We start from the raw sequence: 13,380 nt of genomic DNA, 5'->3' as shown, positions 1-13,380 counted from the left end.
GGCGTCTCAGACCCCGACTCCGACTTGCTGCTTAATGGGGAGAACCGGTTGAAAGTTTCTGTCGGCTGAATGAGTGACACCGGTTGAGCATTCCTACATCATTTCCCTCTAGAAGCCATGAGAAAGTTGTCCGGCTGCGGGGACCGTGTGAGGGGATTTATACTACTATCTGTACTTACTGGTGGCACAGATGCCGTTTCATCCTTTCCTACACTGAAATGACCCTTGCCTAACGATTGCGTCTGACTTGCAGCACAGCTATCCTCGTTCTCCTGTATATTATGAGTACAGCGACTGCAATTAGAAGGCATCGTGTTAATGTTACTACTTAGCTTCGGCTGGTGGAGGTCCTGCCGAACCACATCCAAGGGAAAAAACTGAGGGACAAACTAAAAATATAAACGATAATTAAAAAGTAAAAACCGTGAAGTTGTCAGGTAGCAAAGTAAGGTTAGCAACAAAACGCAAAAAAAGTTGAGTGAGGGAAAAACTAAAAATATAAACGGTAATTAGAAGTCAGATTACTTGATTGGTATTCAGGGGACGAGGTACAGTATGTACTCAGGAGATGAATCTCTGATCTTAGCAGCATCATTCTTACACCTCCACGTAATGTGACTGTGGTTCTTCAATGTTTCCCGAATTTTTTTTCTGTGGGATATTTTGTCTAATAATCCTGGGTCAATGGAAACCTGTCTACTGATGGCATCTCTGGATTCTGCAGTGCAAACTAGACTCCACTGTCACAATCAGGACCCAGTGACTGTAGATTTACAGTGTGGAAAGAGAGAGGCAGGCTGGGTTTGTCCTCACTGTCAATCTGTCAACTCTGAATAGAATCTGAGATCAACCTACTGGTCCTCCCCTGTGCTTGCCACATCCCCTCCCATTGTTACTGTGTGTATGAACACATTTTGAACAATGGCTGCCGAAAATGCTGTGGTGCCGACTAACACAATAGGAAAGGTTTTGGTAGACGTGGGCCATCACAGGTGAGTTCACAGTTCTTTCACTCTAAACATTCATATCAATGACTCACCCTCAAATGGACCATCAATATCAGAGTTCTACAAGACTATTTACATAATCGACTGCATTTCAACAGCCTGATCCTCATTATGGTTCCAGGGATACAGTATATTAAGCTCAAACAATGGGGTGTTGAAAGGGTTTGCAAGTTGGAAGGCCACTCAATACAAGAATGAATGTTCCATGTAGTGTCACTATTGTTTGGTCACCTCACCAGACCTCCATTTTGGTTGCTCCCTGTTTGACTAATCTATCTTCTATCCTTATTGAACCATATTGAAATAACACTGTGCAGTTAAACCAAGTGTATTCGTAATTTTGTTAAATTAAAAGTACTTAAACATGTTTAATTGTGTCCTCTCACTGAGTGCACTTTCATTGAGGGAGTGTTATTACACTGGCCAGGGTTGAACCGGGCAATGGCCCGTCATGTCAACGGAAAAAGCGGGGAGGGAGGATCTCCCATCTCAAATCAAACAATAATCTTTGCCGCTCTGTCAAATTTTCCACACTCACAAAAAGCTAATTTCTCTCAAATGTTGTGCAACATCCCTGTTAGTGAGCATTTCTCCTTTGCCAAGATGATTGTATCAAATGCAGTTAGTTTGCTTTCAGAATGCACTGTACATAGCTTACATGCTCGGTCTAACTGTGCATCTCTGAGCTAAGGTTATATCAATCATTTAATGCTAAGTCATAGATTGTAAGATATTAGCTCCTTGTTCCTCAGCCTCTTAATAATTGCTTAACGGTAAACCTAGACACTTGCATCTTATAGTATTCAGAGTGGTGACGAAAGGTTCACAACCTTGGCTATACCCACTGGACACGATTATAGGTCTATAGCGTTCACATAGCAATGGAGTCAGATTGATGAATGAGGTTTATTATTCTTATATTCAACATAATGTCTGGATCATTTCCATCCACCGACATAATAGTGACTCATCCAGTCGATGGGATTTTCTGATTTTTCCAACTTCAATATCAGTTATTGTTAAATCTTGGTTCCAGTAGTTTTTTTGTTTTTTCTAAGAGATTGTCAGTTGTATAGGTTTTCTGCAAGGTTTTCTAAAGTTTACCTATCATATTAATATTATTTCAAATCAACATTGTGATATAAAACCTTTAAGTTGAATGTATTTGAAAATATCTACATTGGTCATTCCAAAATGGCTTTATAGAGCTGTCACTGAGATGCATCTATTTCCTATTACCAAGTCTTTTACAGTTTCTATGCCTTTAGTTTTCCATGTGGACCAATTTATCGATGAATTCTGAAACGCTATCCAGGGATTGTTCCATAAATCAAATCAAATTTGATTTGTCACATGCGCCGAATACAACCTTACCGTGAAAAGCTTACATACAAGCCCTTAACCAACAATGCAGTTCAACAAATAGAGTTAAGAAAATATTTACTAAATGAACTCAAAAGGGAGTGATGTTGGTTCTTGTAGAATACGTTTCGTCTTCTTCCATATTGTTATAATGTTCTTAACTATGAAGTTATTCATGTTTTTATCTTTATCTTTTGAATATAAACATGTAAAATATTCTGGGGATGAACATGCACATCTTCAATATGAACCAAACACCCATTGTTCCTCTTTAGTGCATTTAACCATATGTCGAAAGTAACAGCCTTGAGTAGTGAGTTGATTCCTGATACAATTCCTAATCTGGAAGGTTAAAACCACCCTCAGATTTAGGAAGATGTGAAACTTTCCTTTTTATTCTATGAATTTTATTTGTCCATATACAGTCTTATGGCAGTATACTTTTTAAAGAATGTGGGGTAATTGGTATTATGGAAAATAAATACTAAAACTTTGGGAGCCATGCCATTCTTTAGAGGTTTATTCTACCTGTCAGATTGGAAAGATTATTACATTTAATTATATCTGCTGTCATATTGTTATGTAATGGAATAAAGTTATCTTTATATAGTGTTTTGTTATTTGTTGTCACTTATTAAGCATCCAAAGTATTTCATATTTTGTTGTCCAATATTGGTCAGGTATATCAGGAGATCATCTGTAAATAAGTTTATTTTATATTCATGTTTACCAATACTGATACCTGTTATGTTTGGGTCCTGTCTAATTCTTTCTGCAAGCGGTTCAATTGCCAGTGCAAACAGGAGGGAGAGGGGACATCCCTGTCTTGTGCTCCTTTATAAAACTATTTCATCAGATAATATATTTTTGTATATTTTAGCTTTCTGACATTTATACAATCTTTTTATAAAATGTCTTTTTTTCTGCTCAAATTTTAAGTTTCTAAAGTTTTGAATAGAAAAGGCCCTTCAAGACAGTCAAAAGCCTTTTCGGCATCAACCACCATTTTTGATAAATCTATATCTTTTTTTTTTGCGTATTGTATTAAACTGAAATGTGTTTTTTTTTGTCTATTTTTAATATACCCTGTTAGATTGATATGTTAGTCTGGTAATACTTTTGCCATTCTTAGAAGCTTTATTATTTGACTGTCACAGTTTGTTAAACTTGTGGGTCTATAATCAGTAGGGGACTCTCCAGATTTTCCTGAATTTAGTATAACTGAAATTGTTTGATACAGAACGTGTGTTGTCACTTGAGTAAATTGGGCCGCTACTTTGTCCCAGAATGTCAAATAAAATTGTATGGGAAAGCTGTCCATACCTGGTGCTGTCCATACCTGGTGCTGTCCATACCTGGTGCTGTCCATACCTGGTGCTTTTCTTCACCTGAATGTTTAACAGTGTCTAATATTTACTTTTAGGTAATTTCTTTGATCATTTTTTTGCTGATAGTTGAGTCTAAGAAGGCTGTAGATCAGTCCAACTGTTATTTCATTCTGATTTGATATACATTTTCATAGAAGCTTTTTAAATTGATATCAATAACGTTATTTGTTTTATAATTATAACTGGTTTGACATGTTTTTGTTTTGTGAGGGCTGTGATTGGCTATTGAGATTGACTGTAGGCCTAGGTTGGACTTGAGACACCCCATTAGAAAATCTGGATTTAGAGTTTTTTGTAGAAGGGTCTGCTCAGCGTAATGATAAATAAGACCCTATTAGTTGGTAACGCAGTTGTGACTATTTTAGATACGATGGAGAGTGCAAGGCTCCCATCGCACTTGTCTGCAGAATAATTATTTGGTTTGACTAAAGCTTGTATTTCGGCTAAAGATAGCTCTGTTAACATATACACCGACAGTAGATATGCGTTGTAGTGAATGACTTTGGAACATTGTGGAAGAATAGAGGGTTTTTGACTTTCTCTGGAAAACAAATTGCTCACGGTAAGCTTGTGTCCTGTCTGTTAGAGGCTGTTCAACTCCCCTCATTAACCTCAGTGATAAAGTATCAGGCCCCCTCTGACAGATGGCGATAGTTCCAGCTCCCACCAACTTTTTATCTGTTAATGATATCGTTGCTTTACAGGCTACGGCTGATGATTCAGAGAAACGCAAGTGGGCTGGGTGCTGTCATAAGGACGCCTCGGGTGTATGGCTGGATGAGTGGAGCAGACCTGCCCCGTTGTACATTCCACTTCCTCACAAAAGTGTCACATGGTCAGGATCATGTGTCTAAAGGAGGAATGGTGGATCTTGTAAATAAATATTGGTGTACAGTAGGTTTGACTGTTTCTGCAGAACATTTCTGCAATAAATGTTTGATTTGTTTGACTAACAATGATGGATGCGGCATTTCAATATCCCCCGCGTCCCATCCAAGGCCTGAAGGACCCTTTGAGCACTTAATGATGGACTTCATTGAGTTGATCCCTTGTGGGGGAATAATTATTGTTGGGTGATTGTTGGCATGTTTTCTAAATGGATTGAAGCTTTCCCTTGCAGGAGAGCCACAGCGGCTGTTGTGCGAAAGCACTCGTGAGAGAGATCAAATCAAATCAAATGTTATTGGTCACATACACATGGTTAGCAGATGTTTAATGCAAGTGTAGCGAAATGCTTGTGTTTCTAGTTCTAACAGCAACAAGTAATCTATCAATTCCACAACAACTACCTTATACACACAAATGTAAATGGATGGAATAAGAATATGTCCATCTAAATATATGGATGAGCGATGGCCGAGCGGCATAGGCAAGATGCAATAGATGGTATAAAATACAGTATATACGTATGAGATGAGTAATGTAGGATATGTAAACATTATTAAAGTGGCATCGTTTAAAGTGACTAGTGATCCATTTATTAAAGTGGCAAATGATTTGAGTCTGTATGTAGGCAGCAGTCTCTCTGTGTTAGTGATGGCTGTTTAACAGTCTGATGGCCTTGAGATAGAAGCTGTTTTTCAGTCTCTTGGTCCCAGCTTTGATGCACCTGTAATAACACTTAAGATTTTCTGGGCTAACAATGTAAGAAATAATATATAAAAAAACTAAATACTGCATAGTTTCCTAAGGACTCGAAGTGAGGCGACCATCTCTGTCTGCCGTCAAAAATGTATTCTGGCAACGGTCGGCATTTCGTAAGTAAGATTGTTCAATCCTTGTCAGAGGCTTTGCAGATTGATTTGAGAACTCATTGTGCCTATCATGCCCAATCTGCTGGTGCGGTCGAAAGGGCAAACCAATCTCTGAAAACTAAATTAGTCCAATTTAATGGTGAAACAAGGCTGACATGGGTGAAAGTGCTTCCATTGGCACTGATGAGTATGAGAGGCAGTTCCCATACAGTCACTGGTCTCTCTCCACACGATGTGCTGACTGGCCATCCTATGCGAATGACAAATGCACATTTCGCAGTATTCTTAAGACTTTTCCCCCGGGTGAAGGCTTCTTTACCAGATCTAGCAGGTGGAACTGAACACTGTTTTAACCCAGGTGATTTTGTGGTGGTGAAGGACTTCAGGAGAAAGAGTTGAAAGGACCCCCGTTGGAGAGGCCAGTACCAAGTTCTTCTGACCACCCCCACCATGGTGAAGGTTACTGAGAGAGATACCTGGATCCACGTGTCGCACTTCAGATGAGTTCCTGATCCAGAAGGCGATGGGCCCTCGCCAGTTCCAGTGGTGCCCTCCTCTGCATTAGCACAGGAGTGCTAATGAGAACAGTAGGTTGTCCCCTTGTGGGAACCTGACAGAGGGTAGAAGGAGCCCTGAGCGATAGGGACCGACGCTGGACTGGAGCAGTGACCCAGAAGCAGATGGTCATCATGGAAAGAGATGATCACAACAATGAGGACAATTAGTTTTTATCGAGAGCAGAAAAGGTTGCTAATCTTACAACTGGACAAAAGAGTGTTGAGTTTGTGGTTTAGGGCCAGTTAAGATAGGAGCAGGTTTACCGCTGGTGGGAGTTCCCATAGGGGTATATCTGTCTATGCAAATGGCCTTACCATTCTTAGTGGCAATGCCACTTAACCCTGACGCCATGACCCTTAACCCTGACGCCCTCCTTTCGGAAAAGCTGACCACGACTCCATTTTGTTGCTTCCAGCCTACAAACAGAAACTAAAACAACAAGCTCCCGCGCTCAGGTCTGTTCAACGCTGGTCCGACCAATCTGATTCCACGCTTCAAGACTGCTTCGATCACGCGGATTGGAATATGTTCCGCATTGCGTCCAACAACAACATTGACGAATATGCTGATTCGGTGAGCGAGTTCATTAGAAAGTGCATTGACGATGTCGTACCCACAGCAACGATTAAAACATTCCCAAACCAGAAACCGTGGATTGACGGCAGCATTCGCGTGAAACTGAAAGCGCGAACCACTGCTTTTAACCAGGGCAAGGTGACCGGAAACATGACCGAATACAAACAGTGTAGCTATTCTCTCCGCAAGGCAATCAAACAAGCTAAGTCCCAGTACAGAGACAAAATAGAGTCGCAATTCAACAGCTCAGACACAAGAGGTATGTGGCAGGGTCTACAGTCAATCACGGATTACAAAAAGAAAACCAGCCCCGTCGCGGACCAGGATGTCTTGCTCCCAGACAGGCTAAATAACTTTTTTGCTCGCTTTGAGGACAATACAGTGCCACTGACACGGCCCGCTACCAAAACCTGCGGGCTCTCCTTCACTGCAGCCGAGGTGAGTAAAACATTTTAACGTGTTAACCCTCGCAAGGCTGCAGGCCCAGACGGCATTCCCAGCCGCGTCCTCAGAGCATGCGCAGACCAGCTGGCTGGTGTGTTTACGGACATATTCAATCAATCCTTATCCCAGTCTGCTGTTCCCACATGCTTCAAGAGGGCCACCATTGTTCCTGTTCCCAAGAAAGCTAAGGTAACTGAGCTAAACGACTACCGCCCCGTAGCACTCACTTCCGTCATCATGAAGTGCTTTGAGAGACTAGTCAAGGACCATATCACCTCCACCCTACCGGACACCCTAGACCCACTCCAATTTGCTTACCGACCCAATAGGTCCACAGACGACGCAATCGCAACCACACTGCACACTGCCCTAACCCATCTGGACAAGAGGAATACCTATGTGAGAATGCTGTTCATCGACTACAGCTCAGCATTTAACACCATAGTACCCTCCAAACTCCTCATCAAGCTCGAGACCCTGGGTCTCGACCCCGCCCTGTGCAACTGGGTCCTGGACTTCCTGACGGGCCGCCCCCAGGTGGTGAGGGTAGGTAACAACATCTCCACCCCGCTGATCCTCAACACTGGGGCCCCACAAGGGTGCGTTCTGAGCCCTCTCCTGTACTCCCTGTTCACCCACGACTTCGTGGCCATGCACGACTCCAACTCAATCGTCAAGTTTGCGGATGACACTACAGTGGTAGGCTTGATTACCAACAACGACGAGACGGCCTACAGGGAGGAGGTGAGGGCCCTCGGAGTGTGGTGTCAGGAAAATAACCTCACACTCAATGTCAACAAAACAAAGGAGATGATTGTGGACTTCAGGAAACAGCAGAGGGAGCACCCCCCTATCCACATCGACGGGTCAGTAGTGGAGAAGGTGGAAAGTTTTAAGTTCCTCGGTGTACACATTACGGACAAACTGAATTGGTCCACCCACACAGACAGCGTTGTGAAGAAGGCGCAGCAGCGCCTCTTCAACCTCAGGAGGCTGAAGAAATTCGGCTTGTCACCAAAAGCACTCACAAACTTCTACAGATGCACAATCGAGAGCATCCTGTCGGGCTGTATCACCGCCTGGTACGGCAACTGCTCCGCCCACAACCGTAAGGCTCTCCAGAGGGTAGTGAGGTCTGCAGAACGCATCACCGGGGGCAAACTACCTGCCCTCCAGGACACCTACACCACCCGATGTCACAGGAAGGCCATAAAGATCATCAAGGACAACAACCACCCAAGCCACTGCCTGTTCACCCCGCTATCATCCAGAAGGCGAGGTCAGTACAGGTGCATCAAAGCAGGGACCGAGAGACTGAAAAACAGCTTCTATCTCAAGGCCATCAGACTGTAAAACAGCCACCACTAACATTTAGCGGCCGCTGCCAACATACTGACTCAACTCCAGCCACTTTAATAATGGGAATTGATGGAAATTATGTAAAAATGTACCACTAGCCACTTTAAACAATGCCACTTAATATAATGTTTACATACCCTACATTACTCATCTCATATGTATATACTGTACTCTATACCATCTACTGCATCTTGCCTATGCCGTTCTGTACCATCACTCATTCATATATCTTTATGTACATATTCTTTATCCCTTTACACTTGTGTGTATAAGGTAGTAGTTGTGGAATTGTTAGGTTAGATTACTTGTTGGTTATTACTGCATTGTCGGAACTAGAAGCACAAGCATTTCGCTACACTCGCATTAACATCTGCTAACCATGTGTATGTGACAAATAAAATTTGATTTGATCTGATTTGACATTCTCTGCATTGTACAACCACACAGGCCCACCGTCGTTTGCTAGGCCAGATAATACTTTACTTCCACCTATTTCAGTAGCAGGAGTGATGACAGCCCCTTGCTGTATTAGAGGAGAACCGAAGAAATCATTTGGGTGAACTAGAATGTAATTGTACAATGTATTACAATGGATCCAATACCTCTAAGTTAACTGTTAACAATGCCGACACTGGGGAACCTGATAAAGTTAGTTATGGTATTTCAGTCTATAATGTTATTATCCCTTTCAGAGGAGCTCCGAATGGAACCTATTGGTTGTGTGGAAAAATGGCTTACTATAGCATTCAATGGAACTGGGGAGGGACATGTACTGTAGGGTTTGTGGTGACAGCTATAAGAACCGTTCAGAATAATGACAGGGATCTGCAGGCTTTGTTCACAGACTACAGACCTCCTGGAATGAGGAGAAATAAGAGTTCTCTAGCTGACATCACTCACACTCAGGCACCGGCCTCCAGGTTCTTTGCAGTGGTTTTTCCTGGGTATGAAGTTGCATGTGCGTTAGATCAAATTCCAGACATCTCTAGACACAGAGAGAAAATTGGCAATGCTACTCGAAATGCCCTGGAATAATTAAATGGGGAAATGAAAGAATTGCGTAAGTTAGCCCTGCAAAACAGACTATATTTGGCAGGTCAAGGGTAAAGTAAGCAGGCTTTCACTGTGACTGTATACATACCATTGACTTGCAACAGATTTGTGCCACACATGCTACAAAGTTAGCATTTTAAACAGTAGCCAGATAAACAATATATGCTTAGGACCATAATGAGGGTCAGGGTGTTGAAATGTCCAGTTGATTATGTAAATAGCCTTCTAGAACTCTGGTATTGATGGTCCATTTCAGGGTGAGTTGTTGATATGAATGTTCAGAGTGTAAGAGCTGTGAACTCACCTGTGATGGCCCACATCTACCACAACCTTTCCTATTGTGTTAGTAAGCACCACAGCATTTTAGGAAGCTGTGCTGTTCAAAATGTGTTCATACACACAGTAACAACGGGAGGGGGTGTGGCATCCACAGGGGAGGACCAGGAGGTTGATCTCTGACTTCTATTTAGGACTGGTACCCCTCTGTGGGCCGGGCTTTTCAGAATATCTCTTGATTCTCTTTTAAACATGCTAGAAACCTGAGGGACAGCCTGGTAGGAGCAGATAAACATGCTAGAAACCTGAGGGACAGTCTGGTAGGAGCAGATAAACATACTAGAAACCTGAGGGACAGTCTGGTAGGAGCAGATAAACATACTACAAACCTGAGGGACAGTCTGGTAGGAGCAGATAAACATACTACAAACCTGAGGGACAGTCTGGTAGGAGCAGATAAACATGCTAGAAACCTGAGGGACAGTCTGGTAGGAGCAGATAAACATACTAGAAACCTGAGGGACAGTCTGGTAGGAGCAGATAAACATACTAGAAACCTGAGGGACAGTCTGGTAGGAACAGATAAACATACTAGAAACCTGAGGGACAGTCTGGTAGGAGCAGATAAACATACTAGAAACCTGAGGGACAGTCTGGTAGGAGCAGATAAACATACTAGAAACCTGAGGGACAGTCTGGTAGGAACAGATAAACATGTTAGAAACCTGAGGGACAGTCTGGTAGGAGCAGATAAACATACTAGAAACCTGAGGGACCGTCTGGTAGGAGCAGATAAACATGTTAGAAACCTGAGGGACAGTCTGGTAGGAGCAGATAAACATACTAGAAACCTGAGGGACAGTCTGGTAGGAGCAGATAAACATACTAGAAACCTGAGGGACAGTCTGGTAGGAGCAGATAAACATACTAGAAACCTAAGGGACCGTCTGGTAGGAGCAGATAAACATACTAGAAACCTGAGGGACAGTCTGGTAGGAGCAGATAAACATACTAGAAACCTGAGGGACCGTCTGGTAGGAGCAGATAAACATACTAGAAACCTGAGGGGCAGTCTGGTAGGAACAGATAAACATGCTAGAAACCAGAGGGACAGTCTGGTAGGAGCAGATAAACATACTAGAAACCTGAGGGACAGTCTGGTAGGAGCAGATGAATATGTTCCCCCTCAGCATTTCCTATCCACCCTCTTGTCATTGTGACAACTGTAATGTAATGACCAAGGTGGATTTCTTCCTTCACCCTCATACCGGAAAGAAAATGTATGTCGGGTAGAATTTCCTGTCAAACAACACTTGTGGTATATTTCTTGATGTGCCCATGTGGCTATTATGATGTTGGAACGTTTAAAAGGGAATTGAAAGTTTGTATTACAGAGCACAGGAGCAACATCAGAACTGGTGATGAGAAATCCCCTGTAGCCAGAAACTTTGTGGTCGGACATGATGTGTGTCAACTGAGGTTCCAGGGCTTAGAAGTTGGACAGACACTTAAGAGAGGAGGTGATGGAGAATAATTGTTGTTACAAACAGAGACATATTATATCCATGACTTATAGAGAGACATATTATATCCATGACTTATAGAGAGACATATTATATCCATGACTTACAGAGACATATTATATCCATGACTTACAGAGAGACATATTATATCCATGACTTACAGAGAGACATATTATATCCATGACTTACAGAGAGAGATATTATATCCATGACTTACAGAGAGACATATTATATCCATGACTTACAGAGAGAGACATATTATATCCATGACTTAGTCTGTCTTACAATGGTTTCAGTAGTCCTACATTGTCAAAAGGAATAGATTGAACCCCTTCTTAGACCTGAATTAGCAGACAGTCTAAATCCAGAATAGTAAACCATTTGTAACAGAATGTCAGTTAGTCCAGCATAAACCTTGAGCTTTCCTTTCAACACCATGGAGTGAATCCTTACCACTGCTACACCTGGCTATCAGCCACCAGAGTTTAGTCGGGTAGCGAAACAGTTAATTCAGCCATATTTAATGCCTTTTAAAAAACATAGCTGATATGGCTGACTTGCTAAAAACAAAAATGGTTTCTACTGACTCCTTGTGGATTTGTGTAAGTCATAAGAACCGCCTAGTTAAATTAAGGTTAAATAACAATAAAATATGTACATGCTAAAATCACCACTGTAAAACACACAGGGTGTTCACTCCATAGGCCCACCTTCCTTTCTGCATCAGAATTCAGCTTCATGTCTGGGGTGGAACATCTACTTCTGAACGTACCATGCTTACATTCATAATGACATCTCAGATTGAACTCTTTGCAAACAGCGACAGTGTCGATGCAAACAAAACACACTGATTTAGCATTGGAGAAATACGATGAATATATTGTAATAGAACAGGTAGGACTATTAATACAGATATTGGTGATTTTACCACTGTAATCAGATAGAGATTATTATGTTATGGTCATTGAATTGTTTATCCCACTAACCACGTGTTAAATGTGCATTGTAGCCTACACTGTGCAGGACTATGAATTGGGCAGCTATAGGCTATTTGTTAATAGGCTAATTATGTTCTGGCCTGCAGACTAGCTACTAACTCAGCAACAAATTGACTGGAGGCCAAACCTAGTTGTCAACCAAAATTGCAAATTCTAATCTGGGTGGTTCGAGCCCTGAATGCTGATTGGCTGGGTATGACAAAACATTAACTTTTACTGATCTAATTACATTGGTAACCAGTTCAACGAGAAGAACAGCCCTTAGCCATCGTATATTGGCCATATACCACACCTCCTTGGGCCTCATTGCTTAATTCAATCTCCCCCTTCATCATCAAACAGATAATTAAAACGTGTGGATATAGTGCTAAACTTGAAATACTCATTGTCTATGTGAATTGAAATGTTGTTCCCCACCAGTGCCCTCAGAAGAGGAAACAATGATACAATGTAGTCTAACAACATCTCTCTCAAACAGCACAGATGTGAGATGTGTTTCATTGTAGAAGCACTGGTCCTCTTAAATATTGTAATATGCAACCTGGAATTAAAATGTAAGGGCATATCAGATGGTCTGCTCTGTCCATAACAGTCACACCAACCATAGGGTTGGTTGGTATAAGATTGAAATGAGTAAATAATGTACCTGTGAAAACCCTATGAAATAGCTCCCCAATACCATCTGCTGTATATATTTAATGTATTACATGAATGGTGACCACAGCCCTTCCGACAATACATTAAAATAATGTTTTACTGTGATTGTTCCACCCTGCTGCATGTATTCAATGTATTCCATTTCAAATGTGTCTCCCAGTGCAGCTTTACTTCCAGGCTATTATGACACATCTGGCAGTTTCTTCTATGTTCCTAGGCCTCTAGTACAATGAAAACATATTGTTTTTGGTCACTACCATCCCAAGAAAATACCATGCTACTTTTTTCTCTTCATTGTACTACAATCCTACATTTTTGTAAGGGCTGTTCTTCACATCAGAGTGCTGCTGCAGGTTCTCTGCCTCTCTTGACCATGTCGGGCGGGCCGGGCACAACGCACAAAGCTCAAGGCGCGCTCTCTACTT

At 41.9% G+C, this 13,380-nt stretch overlaps 1 protein-coding gene across 1 annotated transcript in view; it reads left to right on the top strand.

Annotated features, from left to right (window-relative positions):
- Positions 1–13,380, top strand: part of LOC129860120 (zinc finger protein 91-like) — a 398,291-nt gene that overhangs the window by 169,438 nt on the left and 215,473 nt on the right. The window lies entirely within an intron of this gene.

This window comes from Salvelinus fontinalis, chromosome 7 (assembly GCF_029448725.1).
Source record: "Salvelinus fontinalis isolate EN_2023a chromosome 7, ASM2944872v1, whole genome shotgun sequence".
NCBI lineage: Eukaryota > Metazoa > Chordata > Actinopteri > Salmoniformes > Salmonidae > Salvelinus > Salvelinus fontinalis.
This window is presented reverse-complemented; position numbering and strand designations above follow the sequence as displayed.